An 18,297-nucleotide genomic window follows, 5' to 3' on the forward strand; every position below is an offset into this window, starting at 1 on the left:
AACAAAACAAAACAAAAAAAAAAACACACAGGCCGGTCCAGCTAATGCGCATGCGCAGTCTCGAGATAACTTACAGGCGATGTCTGTATTTAATGTGCCCCTCAAGTAACTCGAAAATATCGTAATTGCCAGTTTCAAGCACGTTAGGTGTAATGCATTACTATGTTATTACTAACTGTATTTAAATTACTTTTTTATTTGAAAATTCACAAATTGTAATTGTGTTAAATGCTGTATAGAACAATTCTATATAAAACAACAGAGAATTTAAAATCAAAATGTAATGTCTAATGTTTTCTAATTTAATGCTGCCTCTTTAAATTCTTTGGCCAGTTCATGAATAATTTATATAATTTTACATGATTCATTTGAAATAATTAAAAGAACAATTTCATGTCCATCCTTATATTTGTCATCTGGTCGAGGTTGTTAAGGGTTTTAGAAAGCAATTAGTAATAAGTAATGCAATAACTTTTCAGTCAGAGTAATTAGTACAGTAATCTAATTACACTGTAATTAGTAATTAGAAATTAATAACTTTTTTTAGAGTAACTTACCCAACAATGGACGTTGGGTAAGTTACTCTAAGAAGGGGTGTGTTGACGTGAAACATGATGGAAAGCAATGATTTTTGTATTTAGTGCTTTATTTAAATAATAATAACATGTTATAGGCCTGTGTGACAGTCAATTAATGATTTTAATTATGGTTAAAGGAAATTAATTAACAATTTGTTAGATAACATGCATTAATAGGCTATATAATTACTATGTAGGTTGTGTAAAAGAAGGTGTGTCCAGTTATTCTTATACACTGGTACAACAGATAAAAGAGTGTATGTCATCATTCATTGTGCATTTGTTTAAGTCTGGCGTCTTCCTTATTTTATTTTTACCACTTGAATGTGTAACGTGGTACTAGGCCCGACTCGGAAGTAGGTCCACTTGAAGGCAGCGTTCAAGATGATTGGCTCTTTTGCCTGTAAGGCGGGACTTCCTTTTCTACAGCCGCCATATTGGGTGTTCCAATTTCTCGGATTTATTCTAATAGAAGTGCTCCGTCTCGTGCTAAATCGTCTCTGGCACAGGAAAAAGTGAAGTCAGGTGTTGTTGGCGTGGGAAGCTTAACATGTTTTGAACGTGTTAAACGTGTCTAACGGGGCTTGTTTAGCGTGTTATGGCGTGTAACTGGAAACGTTATTGGAACGTAACTTTGGATTCTCCTTACATGAGAGTGGAACTCTGAATTGAACTTGATTTCTTAAATTCTATTTAAATTTAAATAAAAACATTAAACTCAACTGAACACTGGGATGGAACTTTATTGAAAAGGAAACACACGTCAGAAGCCTCCCTGTCAACAGACCATGTGTTAGTCAACGTTTGTCAGTAGTACACTCTGTTTTCTAGTAGTAAAGTACTGCTATGATAGTTCTTCACCAGCAGAGGTAGATGTAGAACTACATTTAATCATTTGTGAAACAACACACACAACGTGCGAAGCTGATAACTGTGGCATTGCAAAACTGTATTTACTGAGTATGATGGATTAAGTAGGTCTGCACATGAGGTTTAAATTGAAATGTATCCATGTTAATCTCTGAAGGTAGGCAACTCCTTATACAACACTTCATTATAAGAGTGACAGACGAAACTGTCGACCCTACGGAGACACAAATCTATTTAGGCCTATTAATGCTCTTTTAGAAACACTCAGTTATTGTCCAAACAACGCATAGAAATTAACAGTGCAATTGTCCTTGTCTGTGACTATAGTGTAGAGGGAGCACAGACCGGTATATCTGGCCTCAGGCAGTTATGGGAGAGTCAGGAACCTGTTGCCCGTCCAGGATGCAGTCAGGTGTATATCCTTAAAAAAAAATAAAACAACTTCGTGACCATCCCATTACTGGTGCTGTAAGTTTTTTACGAATTGAAAAGCAGTCCGCTACCTGAGAAATTGAAATGAAATCGGTGCAATGTAAAATTAATTAATTAATTAGCACGGGCTGCTGTCAGTTTGATATGGAGCCCATTAAGGGACAGGGCTTGAATTTTTCTGAAATAGTTTTGAGTGACTTTGCAAAAGTTTGTGTTCACTCGCAGTAAATTAACATGATTTTACTACCATATTTTAATTTTGATATTCGTAGTAAAACCATAGTAATAATATTGGAAAAATGAAAACTATGGTTGGCTAATAAAAATGATATTTTGTATGGTTATTGAATTCTAAGTATAATTGTTAGTAAAACCAAGGTTACTATAAGGATACAGTAGGTTATACTGTATTAAAACCATGGTAAATTTATTGCAAGGACACGCAAAACTACTTTTGAGGGAACACAAATTATTGCGAGGGAACGCAAAACTTATTTAGAGGGAACACAAACTATTGTGAGGGAACGCAAAACTTTTTTCGAGGGCAAGCAAAACTAAATTAGAGGGAACACAAACTATTACTAGGAATGCAAAACTTATTTAGAGGGAACGCAAAACTTATTTAGAGGGAACACAAACTATTGAGAGGGAACGCAAAACTTATTTAGAGGGAACACAAACTATTGTGAGGGAACGCAAAACGTATTTAGAGGGAACACAAATATTGAGAGGAATGCAAAACTTTTTTCGAGGGCACGCAAAACTAAATTAGAGGGAACACAAACTATTACGAGGAATGCAAAACTTATTTAAAGGGAACGCAAACTATTGAGAGGGAACACAAAACTTATTTAAAGGGAACGCAAACTATTTAGAAGGAATGCAAAACTTATTTAGAGGGAACACAAACTATTGAGAGGGAACGCAAAACTTATTTAGAGGGAACACAAACTATTGAGAGGGAACGCAAAACTAAATTAGTGGGAACACAAACTATTGCGAGGGAACGCAAAACTTATTTTGAGGGCACGCAAAACTAAATTAGAGGGAACACAAACTATTGCGAGGGAACGCAAAACTTATTTTGAGGGCACGCAAAACTAAATTAGAGGGAACACAAACTATTGTGAGGGAACACAAAACTTATTTAGAGGGAACACAAACTATTGTGAGGGAACGCAAAACTTATTTAGAGGGAACACAAATATTGAGAGGAATGCAAAACTTTTTTCGAGGGCACGCAAAACTAAATTAGAGGGAACACAAACTATTACGAGGAATGCAAAACTTATTTAGAGGGAACGCAAAACTTATTTAGAAGGAACACAAACTATTGAGAGGGAACGCAAAACTAAATTAGTGGGAACACAAACTATTGCGAGGGAACGCAAAACTTATTTAGTGGGAACACAAACTATTGCGAGGGAACGCAAAACTTATTTTGAGGGCACGCAAAACTAAATTAGAGGGAACACAAACTATTGCAAGGGAACGCAAAACTTATTTAGTGGGAACACAAATTATTGTGAGGGAACGCAAAACTAAATTAGAGGGAACACAAACTATTGTGAGGGAACGCAAAACTTATTTAGTGGGAACACAAACTATTGCGAGGGAACGCAAAACGTATTTAGTGGGAACACAAATATTGTGAGGGAACGCAAAACTTATTTAGTGGGAACACAAATACTGTGAGGGAACGCAAAACTTATTTAGTGGGAACACAAACTATTGTGAGGGAACGCAAAACATATTTAGTGGGAACAAATATTGTGAGGGAACGCAAAACTTATTTAGTGGGAACACAAACTATTGTGAGGGAACGCAAAACTTATTTAGTGGGAACACAAACTATTGTGAGGGAACGCAAAACTTATTTAGTGGGAACACAAACTATTGTGAGGGAACGCAAAACTTATTTAGTGGGAACACAAACTATTGTGAGGGAACGCAAAACTTATTTAGAGGGAACACAAACTATTGCAAGGGAACGCAAAACTTATTTAGAGGGAACACAAACTATTGCGAGGGAACGCAAAACTTATTTAGTGGGAACACAAACTATTGTGAGGGAACACAAAACGTATTTAGTGGGAGCACAAATATTGTGAGGGAACGTAAAACGTATTTAGTGGGAACACAAATATTGTGAGGGAATGCAAAACTTATTTAGTGGGAACACAAACTATTACGCAGGAACACAAAACTAAATTAGAGGGAACACAAACTATTGAGAGGGAACGCAAAACTTATTTTGTGGGAACACAAACTATTGAGAGGGAACGCAAAACTTATTTAGTGGGAACACAAACTAATGTGAGGGAACGCAAAACTTATTTAGTGGGAACACAAACTAATGTGAGGGAACACAAAACTTATTTAGTTGGGAACAAACTATTACGCAGGTACGCAAAACTAAATTAGAGGGAACACAAACTATTGCTAGGGAAAGCAAAACTTATTTAGAGGGAACACAAACTATTGCGAGGGAACGCAAAACTTATTTTGTGGGAACGCAAAACTTATTTAGTTGGAACACAAATATTGTGAGGGAACGCAAAACTAAATTAGAGGGAACACAAACTATTGAGAGGGAACGCAAAACTTATTTAGTGGGAACAAACTATTACGCAGGTACACAAAACTAAATTAGAGGGAACACAAACTATTGCTAGGGAAAGCAAAACTTATTTAGAGGAAACACAAATATTGTGAAGGAACACAAAACTTATTTAGAGGGAACACAAACTATTGCGAGGGAACGCAAAACTTATTTAGAGGGAACACAAACTATTGTGAGGGAACACAAAACTTATTTAGAGGGAACGCAAAACTTATTTAGAGGGAACACAAACTATTGCGAGGGAACGCAAAACTTATTTAGAGGGAATACAAACTATTGCGAGGGAACGCAAAACTTATTTAGAGGGAATACAAACTATTTTGAGGGCATGCAAAACTAATTTAGAGGGAACACAAACTATTGCGTGGGAACGCAAAACAAATTTAGAGGGAACACAAATATTGTGAGGTAACGCAAAACTTATTTAGAGGGAACACAAACTATTGCGAGGGAAGGCAAAACTTATTTAGAGGGAACACAAACTATTGCGAGGGAAGGCACAACTTATTTAGATGGAACACAAAACTTATTTAGAGGGAATACAAACTATTTTGAGGGCATGCAAAACTAATTTAGAGGGAACTCAAACTATTGTGAGGGAACGCAAAACTAATTTAGAGGGAACACAAATATTGTGAGGGAACGCAAAACAAATTTAGAGGGAACACAAATATTGTGAGGGAACGCAAAACTAATTTAGAGGGAACACAAATATTGTGAGGGAACGCAAAACAAATTTAGAGGGAACACAAATATTGTGAGGGAACGCAAAACTAATTTAGAGGGAACGCAAACTATTGCGTGAGAATGCACCTACTGTTAATGAATGTATGACTGGATACAAAACATCTAATTTTCTCTATATTTTTAAGATGATAGTAGGCTGATTTATTTATTGCTTTGATGTGACACCACATCAAAATGACACCAAGATTTTATTTTTAGTCTTTAGACCCCTGGAGTCAAGGTATGAGTTCACCTTGGGAATTTCACCTTTGTTGCCAAATACAATGACCCCTGTCTTGTTGTTTAACAGAAGGAAGTTTCAGCTCATCCAAGTGTTGATTTCATCAATGCACTTGCACAGAGAGTCTATGGGGCTGTAGTCATTTGGCGATAGCGCTAGGTAAATCTGGGCGTCCTCTGCATAGCTATGAAATGCAATTTGGTTCTTTTTCATAATTTTGCCTAGTGTGAGCATATGTGGATTGAACCGAAGTGGTGCCTTGTGGGACTCCACACGTCAGTGATGTCCAGTCAGATTCATAGTTGCCTATGTTCACATAGTAACCCCTCCCATTTAGATATGACCTGTATCAGCTGAGGACCATCCCAGAGAGCCCTACCCAGTTTTCCAATCTGTCTAGGAGAATGTTGTGGAATGTTGTGGAAAACTATTGTGAGGGAATGCAAAACTTATTGCGAGGGAATGCGAAACTTATTGCGAGGGAACGTAAAGTATTGCGAAGAAACGCTAACAATTGTGAGGCATAATGTTGATTACCACAAAAAGTAATGTTGACTTGCCACTCGTTTAAAGTGGTAAGGCACTTACAACTGAAGTAAATGAGGCCAGTCCATAAACATAAAAATACAAACCCTATAAAATTATTTCCATAAGATGTAAACTTTATACACGCTAAAATTATTTAAATATGAGAAAATCGCTAACCAATCTTATCTGTGTAAAATTATATCCAATAGACCAATCCTTTGGCGACGTCACTGCTTACATCACACATGGAAGTGGAAGAACATCAGTTCAACTTACTGGCTTTACAGCAAACATTTATATCGAACATTATTACAGGTATGTTATTATTAACTCATATCATTAGAATAATTGTATAGCTAAGAATTTTTTGTGTATTTATGGTGGTTTTGTGTCACACTTTAGTTTAATTGTCTAATCTTTCAAATCTAACACAACAGTCTGGCGGCTGTCTGCCACCACTTACTGTGCATGTGCTAAAATTTTTGTAAACAATGGGATTGGTCTATATTACAACTTCGTTGTCATGAAAACGTGATGCTATTAAACCCTGTGGTAAATACCTGATTTAATCTGTGTTTATCTTGATTATTTGTTGTGGTAACACACAATATGCCAAACATGTTATGCCAGTTAAAAAAACATTTGAACCTGGAATATTTCTATAATTTTGTTTGCTTTTGTGTTTCCCAACAGAGTAACCTTTAGCTCCATGGAAGAGTTCAGCTTTCAAAAAATAAAATTGCATCATGTAGTGGGTCATAACCACTTTTAACCATCAACAACGTTGCCCAATCATGAATTACATTTTCTTATTGCTACTGTTTTTATCACCTATATCCTGCTTCAATTCGATTTCATGCAGTGAACCATTAGGAACATATAACGTGTTCCTGACACAGTTCTAAAAACTAAATACATAAATAAATTAATTAATTAATTTCCAAGGGATCCAACTGAAAATGACAAGTTAAACAATAATTATTTTTAGTGACATGATCATGATAAGTTATATTACAGCACCACGACTTCATGCACCTAATGCAGGTAGAGAGGAGGAAGCCAGAAACAGACCAAGAGTGGAATGTCTATTTTTAAATGTATCTATATTTTTATTATTGAAATGTATTCAAATTTAAATATATGATAAAAAAAATATTTTCATATAAAACTACTGCAAAAGGCATAATTACACATTAATGATAATCACTTTCTGTCAAGTATAAATGATACTCCTATTGGGACATCTGTTGTTGTCATGAGTGGTAACCAACCTATATCATGTCGATTTGTATCTCAGTAGAGGGAGCGATACATGCTAAAATGTTGTGGCGAATCCCTCATAATGCCTGCATTTTTTTCCCTTTATTCTCATGCTTCGCTCACCTGTAAACATCATAAAACCAGGTTAGTTATTTCCCACCTGTCCATATGCTTTTACCTGTTATGAAACCTAACGTGTGTTGTAAACCTGCCTCTCGTAATCCTACAAAATTTATGCAATTTCCTGCCAGATGAAAGGCCACTTTAAAAACATACTTTATTGGCAAATAAGTGCCCCTCCACCCTGCTTTTGGAAATTTGCTTCAAACAGCATGTGCCCGTGAGGACGGAGAATGAAAAAAGGACACTGTTTGCTCTATGGTTCTGTGTCTCTGATAAATGTCACCTGGTCCAGGTATGTTTGAAGACAGGGTATTCATCAACAATAGAGACTCGAATGTGTGTGGTAGGGTGCAATGAACATGAAACACACACACACACACTCACACACTCACACACACACACACACACACACACACACACACACACACACACACTCTCACACACGCTTCAGAAACTCTTCACCTTTACTCATTTGTCTTCAATCATATTTCTGCTAGTGTGAGCAGGGAAAAGAAAGAAGCCTACATCTATTACTACCCAAACACGGAAGTAACCGTTACACACCCGGAGTCATAAACTGTGGCAAAGGGCCCAACCTTTGGATCATATGCATATTTAGGGAGGCAATACCTGAAGCACAATTCCTGGTATATGAACAATGGCACAAAAAACAGAGTGATAAAAACAATAGTGCAAAGAGAGAAAGGTGCAGATGTGTGTTATAAGAATTATTCCTCCATCTGACACGTTTTACTACACAAAATAAACTCTAAGCTTCTAAGTCTCTAAGATTATAATGGCTATTATATTCTCTTGTGTGACCAACATACTGTATCTCATTTTATAGATCTCTGATAGATCTAATGATTACCTTGACCATTGTATAAAACATGGCAAATTTCTCAAAATAACACTTAATAAAAACAAAGTAATGTAAAAAAAAACAATATATGAATAAGCAACGGATCACAAAATTATATGGTCTTGTGATATGTATAGTGGGAGTAACCATCCCAGATATTTCTTCTTGAAATATACCAGCAACTCTAAATGTTGCTGTGAAATAACCTGCACATCAGGTTGGTGCGTTGCCACAGTGAGCTGCACCTGCACCATCCCTGACCAGGATGCGGTTTATAATTCTGAAGCTTGGAGCCGTCCATTGTCAAAGTCACATTGCGTGAAAAAGCTCTAGACACAACCAGTACACACCCCTTGCATTTATATTACACAGCCTCTGGCAGGCCTCGCCCTTTCCAACACTGTTGTATCTCAGCTTATCTTTTACTTTATCTTGAGCCAAATCTTGATTAAGAGAATTAATAAAAAATCGCTGATACTTAGAATGATCTGATGCTTAAGGTGAATAACAAAGTCTCTAAACCTATTGCAGTACTAATTTATGTTTCTCTCAATGCACTATACAAATAAACAAATTGAATTGAATTGAATGAAGTGAGGTTCAAAACTTCAAAACCTCAAGTCAACAATGATAACCTTTTACCCTTTCATGTTTCTTTCAATGCACTGTTAAATACAACTGCATTGAATTTAATTTAATTTAGGGTCACAACTTTAAAACCTTAATCTATCTATGATTACCCCTTTAAAGTTTCCCAGTGCACTATACAAACAAACCTAAATGAATTACATCTTTAAAACCTCAAGCTATCTAAGAAAACGTATTACGTATTACATATTACAACCTGGAGTGGTGGTGGCGTAGTGGGCTAAAGCACATAACTGTTAATCAGAAGGTTGCTGGTTCGATCCCCACAGCCTCCACCATTGTGTCCTTGAGCAAGGCATTTAACTCCAGATTGCTCCGGGGGGATTGTCCCTGTAATAATTGCACTGTAAGTCGCTTTGGATAAAAGCGTCTGCCAAATGCATAAATGTAAATGTAAATGTATTACCCCTTTAAGTTCTCCCAATGATTTAAATAAACTCAAATAATTTGTTGAAATTAAATGAATCAAGTTTATTTGAATTGAGGGTAAAAGTTTAAAACCTCAAGCTATCTAAGGTATATAACCCCTTAATTATCACACAATGCTTTAAATAAACGTAATTTATTGAATTGAATTAAAACTAAGTTGAGTTGAAATTAAATGAGTTGAGTTGAGGGTACAACTTTAAAACCTTAAGTAATCTAAGATAACCTAGTACCACTTTATGTTATCCCAATGCTTTATACAAATAAACCTAAATTATTGAATTGAATAGAATTAAGATGAATTGAATAGAATTAAGATGAATTGAGTTGAGTTGAACTGAGGTTCAACTTTAAACCTCAAACTATCCATGATATTACCCCTTTATGTAATGCTTCAAATAATTGATTTGAATTGATGGTACAACTTTCAAGATTCCTATGACCCCTTTATGTCCTCCCTTTAAATAACCCTAAATAATTTAATTTAACTGAGTTAAAATTTGTTGAGTTGAGTTGAAATTAAGTTGAGTTGAATTGAGGGTACAACTTTAAACCTCAAGCTATCTACAATAACCTATTACGCCTTTGCATTTTCCCAATGCACTATACAAATAAACCAAAATTATTGAATTGAATAGAATTAAGATTAATTGATTTGAGTTGAAATGAGGGTACAACTTTAAACCTCAAACCATCTATGATAACCTATTACTCCTTTATGTTCTCCTAATGTTTAAATAAACCATAATTGTTGAATTGAACTGAGTTGAAATTAATAAGTTCAGTAGAGTTGAATTGAAGGTAAAGTTTTAAACCTCAAGCTATCTATTATAACTTATTACCCCTTTAAAGTTTTCTCTATGCACTATACAGATAGTCCTAAAATATTTAATTGAATAGAATTTAGATGAATTGAGTTGAGTTCAATTGAGGGCACAACTTTAAATCCTCAAGCTAACTATGATATCTTATTACCCCTTTACATTCTTCAAATGAGCCTAAATAAATAAAAATCTAATTTAATTTAATTCACATCCACAACTTCAAAACATCAAGTCAACTTCCCTCTATGCAGGTAAACTATCTGTAAATGCTAGATGTTCATGCATTGTGCCTGTCTTCCCGTCTTCGGCGTTGATGCCTCAGTTTTCGCAGATGGTGTGCGTAAGGCGACGGTCTGCAGATCGAGGAGTTGATCGTCGGAATCTTCGCTCTCTATTACATGACAGGAGTCCGGTGGCGTTTTGTGATTCCTCTCTGCAATCCTCTTCTGATACCACTCCTACTCCAGTGACAATGGCGTTGATTAACGCGAGATCTCTGGCAAATAAGACCTTTATTTTGAACGATCTTTTTCTTTCTCATGAAATTGATTTTTTATTTGTCACTGAGACTTGGCTTAAGGCTGGTGATATGACTTCTCTCTCTGAACTTTCTCCTCCTGGTTGCAGTTTTTTTAGTACCCCTAGGTCTGTTGGCCGGGGCGGGGGTCTTGCAGTTGTTTTTAAAGACAAGTTTAGGTGTAGACTTTTACCTTCTGCATCCTTTTGCACTTTTGAATCTCAGCTAATTACGCTGAATTCTTTTAAATCTGTGTTATGTGTTTTGATTTATAGACCCCCAAATTTTCATGGGGATTTTATACAAGAGTTCTCTGAACTTTTATCTGGTATTGTCTCTTCTTTTGACAATATTCTAATTTTTGGGGATTTTAATATACATGTGTGCTGCCCTTCAAAGCCCCTGGTCAAAGAATTTTTAAATTTAATAGAGTCATTTGTTTTTTTGCAATGCGTTTTAGGTCCAACTCATGAACGTGGTCATACGCTTGACCTTGTATTATCTAAGGGATTCTCTGTTGATAGCGTGAAGATTGTCGATACTGTTTTTTCGGACCATAAGACTGTAATTTTAAGTTCTAACTTTCCTTGTGGCGCTGAGTAATATTGCTTCTGCCTCGGTTCCATCCCGCATACTCAATCCATGCACAGCTAGTAGTTTTTCAGCTGCTTTTAATGTCTCTTCTTTTTTTCCTTGACCGAGTCACACTCTCCCTGTATGGGTTTGGAAGAGTTGGTCGATCAGTTTAATTCTTCTTGTTTAGAGATTTTAGATGTTGTGGCTCCTGTTAAAGACAGGGAAAAAAAAGTTAAATCACAGCCCTGGTTGAACAGTACTACCTGCGCTCTTAGGCAGGAGTGTAGGAGGGCTGAACGCAAATGGCTCAAAGATAAATTACAAGTCTCTTATGAGATTTTGAAGAACCATTTGAACGAATTTCAAAGAGCTGTTAAATTGGCTAGATCAAATTATTTTTCTGATATCATCTCCAGAAACTGTAATAATTCTAGAGTACTTTTCTCAACTATAAATGCTGTTCTTCATCCGACTACTACTCCTTCATTCACTCCTTCTGCTAAGATGTGTGAAGGGTTCTTAAACTTTTTTATTGGTAAAGTTGATGGAATTAGATCTCAGATTTCATCTGTTGTCAATGTTTGTTTTACTCGTGTTGACCCTACGAATCAATTAACCTGTTTTATGCCTGTTTCTTTGCAGCAGCTTAATGATATAACTGCTCATATGAAGCCCACCAGGTCCCCTGGTGATGTGCTCCCTTCTTCTCTGTTTAAGAAGGTACTTGATTCCATTGGCCCAAGTATTCTGTCTATTATGAATACTAGTTTGTCATCTGGTGTTGTTCCGGTTAGTTTTAAGCATGCGGTTATTCAGCCCCTTCTAAAAAGAAACGGCTTAGACCCTTTTGACATGAGTAGTTTTCGTCCAATTTCAAAATTGCCTTTTATTTCGAAGATACTGGAAAAAATTGTGCATGCACAGCTTAATGACTTTTTAATGAGGAATAACATCGCCGATAGATTCCAGTCAGGTTTTAGAGCTGGTCATAGTACAGAATCTGCTCTTTTGAGGGTCTATAATGATATCCTACGAGGTGTTGATTCTGGAAACCGTGTTGTTCTGCTTTTGTTAGATCTTACAGCGGCATTTGATACTGTTGATCATAACATTCTCATTGGTCGTCTTAGGAATCAGGTTGGTATTCAGGGCTTAGCCCTGAAATGGTTCTCTTCCTATTTGAAGGATAGGACTTTTTCAGTCAGTTTAGGGGATTATTTTTCTTCTGTTGCCCCTCTTGTGTGTGGGGTTCCACAGGGCTCTATACTGGGACCAATTTTATTTTCCCTTTATATGCTCCCTCTAGGCTCGATTTTTGAGAAATTTGGGATTCAGTATCACCTGTATGCGGATGATTCTCAAATTTACTTACCACTGAAACATGGCCATAGATGTGCCATTCAGTCTCTTCGTGCATGTTTGGCCGAAGTTAAGTGTTGGCTTGCGAATAACGTTCTCCAATTAAATGAGGATAAGACCGAGATTATTTTATTTGGAAATAAGGGCTGTGTGGATGATGACTGCCTGGGGTTGTTTCCTGGGAAAAAATTGTCTAGCGTGAGGAACCTTGGTGTCATTTTTGACTCTGAGCTTAAATTTGACCGGCAAATCAATGCTGTTGTTAAGAATAGTTTTTTCCATCTTAGATCAGTTTCTAAATTGAAATCTATCCTTTCTTTTGACGATATGGAGAAGGTTGTTCATGCCTTTGTGTCATCCCATTTGGATTATTGTAATGTATTGTATCTGGGTGTGAGTCAGGCTTCTCTCTTTCAGCTTGCAGCTCGTTCAGAATTCAGCTGCCAGACTTTTAACGGGCACTAAGAAGAGAGAGCACATTACTCCGGTTTTAATTAAATTACATTGGTTACCCATACGATACAGAATACAATACAAAGCTTTGTTGTATGTTTTTAAGTCTCTGCATGGCCTAGCACCTGAGTATGTTACTGATTTAATCAGCCGCTGTCAATCAAGTAGATCTCTGCGCTCTAACGATCAATTGCTTCTCATGGTTCTGCGATCATGTTTAAGATGTAAAGGTGATCGGGCATTCTCTGTTGCAGCTCCTAGGCTCTGGAATGACCTTCCTCTGTCTGTAAAAACTTGTCCTTCATTGGGTGCTTTTCAGAGTGCGCTTAAAACTTACTTGTTCACTTTAGCTTTTGACAATGCTTTGTAAGTTTTTTTGTCATATGTTTGCATTGTTTTTATGTTTTTGTTTTTACTTTTATACCTTCTGTACAGCACTTTGGTTCCACTTGTGGTTTTGAAAGTGCTCTATAAATAAGGTTGAGTTGAGTTGAGTTGAGTTGAGTTGAGTTGAGTAGATGAATGGCTCTATTTCTAAAAACAATAACAAAAGCAGTACAAAGTACGATTATAAACTATTACACTCCTAAAAAAACATTGGAAAATAAGACAGCTGCATTTTTTATCAGTCCTGGCACCTCTGTAGAACTGTCACAATGCCACCTGTCTCACTCTTTTTGAAAGCAGACTGGACATTGTGACCCCAGTATTCATGAGTGTGTGTGTGTGTGTGTGTGTGTGTGTGTGTGTGTGTGTGTGTGTGTGTGTGTGTGTGTGTGTGTGTGTGTGAGAGTGTGTGAAAGAAACAGAGAGAGAGAAAGGGGTTTTGGAACAGTTTGTTCACCCGGGTGAAGGCTAGAAGATCAAGGTGGGTAATTGTATGGAGGAGGAGATGCATGGGGGCTGGGTGATTGGTAAAGGGGGGTTGAAGGTGTAGAAGGGCATAAGTAACTCATTACCCCATCTGGTCGAACAAGGACGGTGTACGGGAAGAGGTGGGTCACTAGGAACCTGGTTATTGATCCCAACCACAGTGCGTAGCCCTCTTTCAAATGACACTACATGGCAGAGTGTGATAAGATAGGATTGGGCAAGCGAGCTTTGCAAAACTTTGGTCCAGTATATTAGTGAATGTAAAGTTTAAATAAATATTAAATACCATGTTTATTGATATCAAAACAAAATAATCTGGAATAGTCCGTTGCACACAAACTTTCAAAGGACAAAGATACCTCTCATACACCATCCATCCCATGTTATTATAAAACAGATAGTTCCTTGTCGGAAGTGTGTCCAAATAGAATTATTGTCGATATCGGGTCTCTTAGATTATGATTTGTCCTATGGCTCAGATTCAGAGAAAATGGAGTGAGACTATTTTTTAAACCACATCAAAAAACATTTAAAGCCATTTCTCTCAGTTTGAATGTTGGAGTAGTTACTGCATTTTGGCTATGTAGAGCAGTATAGCAGAAGATATATCTTGTGGCTATACTTTTGAAACTGTGTATTTTGGACTGGCCACCCTTTCACTTCCATTGCAATCTCTTACTGTATCTGCATTTGATTTTCTTTTTTCTAAATTAACCTCGGACGAAAATGGATAGTTCACCCAAAAATGAATATTTGCTCATTATTTACTCACCCTCATACTATCCCAGATATGAATGACTTTCTTTCTTCTGCTAAACACAAACAAAGATTTTTAAAAGAATATTTCAGCTCTGTCACAATGCAAGTGAAGGGGTACCAACATTTTGGTTAAAAGCTCAAAGCGCCCATAAAGCCAGATAAAAGTTATCCACAAGACTCCAGTGGTAAAATCCATGTCATCAGAAGTGATATAATTGGAGTTGGTGACAAAAAAAATCCATATTTGAGTTATTTTTAACTATTAATGTTCAATTTCACATTCTTCTTTTACTTTTGGTGATTTGCGTTCTTCATGCATATCACAGCCTACAGGGCAGGGAGGAGAATTTATGATAAAAACAGACTTGAATATTGATCTGTTTCTCACCCACACCCATGATATCGCTTCTGAAGATATAGATTTAACCACTGGATTCTTGTGGATTACTTTTATTCTGCATTTATGTGCATTTTGGAACTTGTTGGTACCCATTCGCTTGCATTGTATGGACCTACAGAGCTGAGATATACAGTACTGTGCAAAAGTTTTAGGCACTTAAGATGTTTCACAAAAACATTTGTCTTAAGATGGTTATTTATATCTTCATCTTTAGTGTGTGAATAGGAAAAAAATATTTAGACTCCAAAACATTTATTTTGCCAATAGAAAAGATTAGAATAGAAAAACAGGGTGCCCTGCAACAGATGTCATGGCCCCACTGAGTCACCCATTGAACATTGTGTCAGTCTGAGTTTACATAAGAGACAGAAGCAATTGAGGTAGCATAAATAGATAGATGAACTGTGGCGAATTCTCCAAGCTTGGTACATCCTATCTGCCAACAACCAAGAAAAACTGTGTCCAGGTGTACCTTGGAGAATTGGGCTGTTTTTAAAGGCAAAGGTGTCCACATCAAATATTGATTTGGCTTTTTTATGTTTACTGGACTTTGTATGATGTTAATTGATAAATTTATGGCATTATTTTTGAAGACTATCCTCACTATGCAACATTTTTCACAAGTGCCTAAAACTTTTGCACAGTACTGTACTTCTTAAAATCTGTGTTTGTGTTCAGCAGAAGAAAGAAAGTTAAACACATCTGGGATGGCATGAGGGTGAGTAAATGATGAGAGGATGTTTGAGAATTTTTTGGTGAACCATCCCTTTGAATTGAACCAAAATTGTGTCTGTTATGTAGCGAATTTAATAAAGCAATTAGGCACTTGAGGTTGTGCTATTTTATCAATAATATAATGGTTTACAATATAGCATGGCCTCTCGTCTTGTGTCTTATTGCTTAACTCTACTCCATTCATCCAACTGCTTATTGTGTAAAAGGTACCTTGGAGTGGAAAGAATACCATTAAAGCTGATGAATCTGGTATTTCCTTTTAGTAACACAACGTTGCTGATGTCACTACATCATCTGCAGTCCTCCTGTTGTTGTGTGGTTGTTCTCTTTTCTCTCTTTCTCCTCTCCCTGGTCATGTCTAGTCTTATCAGCTTCTGTCCTTGGCCCCCACACCTGTAACAGAGTGCCATAGCTCAGCGCTAGGCTACTCATTAACCAGCATTTCCTCCTGCACAACAGACACAGCTGAGTGTGGAGGCCACACACTTATACCAGGCCACCAGTTTTGGCCTCTGCCCTACAATGGTCATGGGGTTTGGTTCAGAGTGCAGCTGCTGATTTTGGGGTCAGCCAAACCCAAGGGGTCATAACTTTGATTATGTTCATACAATAAAGCTATTTAAGACTTTTGTCATGTGGAACACAAAAGGAGATGTTAGGCAGGATGTTAGCCTCAGTCACCATTCACTTTCATTTTATGGACGAAACATGCAATCAATGTGAATGGCGACTGAAGCTAATATTCTGCCTAACGTGTTCCATTGAAGAAAGAAATGCATACAGGTTTGAAACAATATGAGGGTTAGTAAATGATGACAGGATTTACTATTGTGGGTGCAAAATTACTTTAATATCTGACCTTTTGACATTTTTCAATCAAAAAGATCTTAGTTTCATGCCTCTTATATAGCACTATCAATTTCATCTCAAATCAATATTTCATAGTGATTCAGTCTGATGCTCCCTGTTCAGATTGTGCTGATTTGAACAGACTGTATACATGTATTGTGCACTGGACACATTGGATCATTTATGTGTTGTACTTGGTATGCATGTATTTCAATGCAATGAGAACATGCTGCCATTACCATGACTGAACAATGCTATCAAGATTTTTTAAGGACTTTTCAGAGATGATGTAATCTTTCTTATGAAGGCTTTGTTTTCTGCCTTCTTTTTTAGTTCCTGATGGAATGTTGCCATAGCTGTGTTAAAATGTATTGCTTTTGTTGGGTGGAGCTCAGACATGGTCATTACGCCACAATCCTTCATCTTACCTGCCGGGGGTGAGTGCTCAGGAATGGGATTTGACCAATCATTAATAAAGATGGTATGTAACTGTGTTATCAGTTGGCTTTGGGCCAGGCCTCTAAGTAAGGACTGAAAGAGTGTTATCTGTCCACAGTGGACGACACAAGCACCTCTTAACCCCTCTAACTTTCACAATAAATGCGAAGAGAACACTCACCAGAATCAAGGATTGCTCAATACATTATTTGGAGCTTTACACATGGCATTTTAGAAATAACTGTACAATTTGTGATTTGCATTTGTTTGAACTCTGCTTGTGGGTTATATGAGGCACATGGCTAGTTCACCCCAAAATGGCCAGTCTCATGCCGTTCCAAACCTGTATGACTTTCTTCTGTGGAACAAGTGAACGGTGATCCGGGTTGTCGAGGTCCACAATGAGAAGAAAAACAATATGATAGCTTTGTGTGATGAGCAAACTGGGATTTCAATTATTATTTTGTTTATAATATTAGAGTTACTATTTACACTTGGTATAAATAGCACCTGCCCACACAGGGTGGCTATTTGCACTCCATTAGTCTAGTGGAAACACAGAACCCCGACGATTTGTGTTTGATGAGAGGCAGGGCAAGTTTCTGTATGGTGAATCTGGAGAGAGATGTGTTGAGCTAACACAGAAAGTTTGGTTGAGGATCAGCACATGGTCACGACTGACACACAATGGGATAAAGGATCTAAATTCCACCAAACAGCCTCAGACGACCTGGGTTAATTACGCCTTTTTCCCATCCACTTTCCCGTCTCAACTCTAAATATTGTTTTTTAATACTGTTTATAATAATAACTGAAAATTAATATGAACTTTGATTCCTTCGCAGTGATTTGGTCACGGTGAAGGTCGGGGAGTTAAGAGAAAGATTTGATCAGAATAAAATTAACTATGGTTTTGCTAGGTAATACTAGCAATATTGTAGTAACCATATTTTTGGTGGAAGCAATAGTTTTAATGCAGTAATATGGTGCTAATATAGTAACCATGATTAATTTTGTAGTTACTAAGATTTTACTACAAAATACCATGGTGATTCTATGGTTACTGTTGTAAAACCATGGTACATTTTTGTAAGGGAAGGTTAGGGTTCGGTTTAGGGGTAGGGACTCTTAATAAACACAATAAACACACTGCAGTTATGCCACTAATCTGTATGTTAGTATTTAATAAGGTGAGCA

The 18,297-nt window shown here is 36.9% G+C and overlaps 2 long non-coding RNA genes across 2 annotated transcripts in view; one reads left to right on the forward strand and one right to left on the reverse strand.

Moving 5' to 3' along the window:
• Positions 1 to 1,534: 1,534 nt before the first annotated feature.
• LOC127661583 (uncharacterized) lies at positions 1,535 to 6,792 on the forward strand. Its single transcript, XR_007972767.1, has 3 exons — positions 1,535 to 1,605; positions 6,208 to 6,313; positions 6,692 to 6,792. It is a non-coding gene; the product is annotated as an uncharacterized LOC127661583 (long non-coding RNA).
• LOC127661582 (uncharacterized) overlaps positions 1,596 to 18,297 on the reverse strand; it is a 28,326-nt gene continuing 11,624 nt past the window's right edge. The window contains exon 3 of the long non-coding RNA XR_007972766.1: positions 1,596 to 1,869. This is a non-coding gene — a long non-coding RNA (uncharacterized LOC127661582). The remainder of the gene's footprint in view (positions 1,870 to 18,297) is intronic.

This window comes from Xyrauchen texanus, chromosome 21 (genome assembly GCF_025860055.1).
Source record: "Xyrauchen texanus isolate HMW12.3.18 chromosome 21, RBS_HiC_50CHRs, whole genome shotgun sequence".
NCBI classification, from domain to species: Eukaryota; Metazoa; Chordata; class Actinopteri; order Cypriniformes; family Catostomidae; genus Xyrauchen; species Xyrauchen texanus.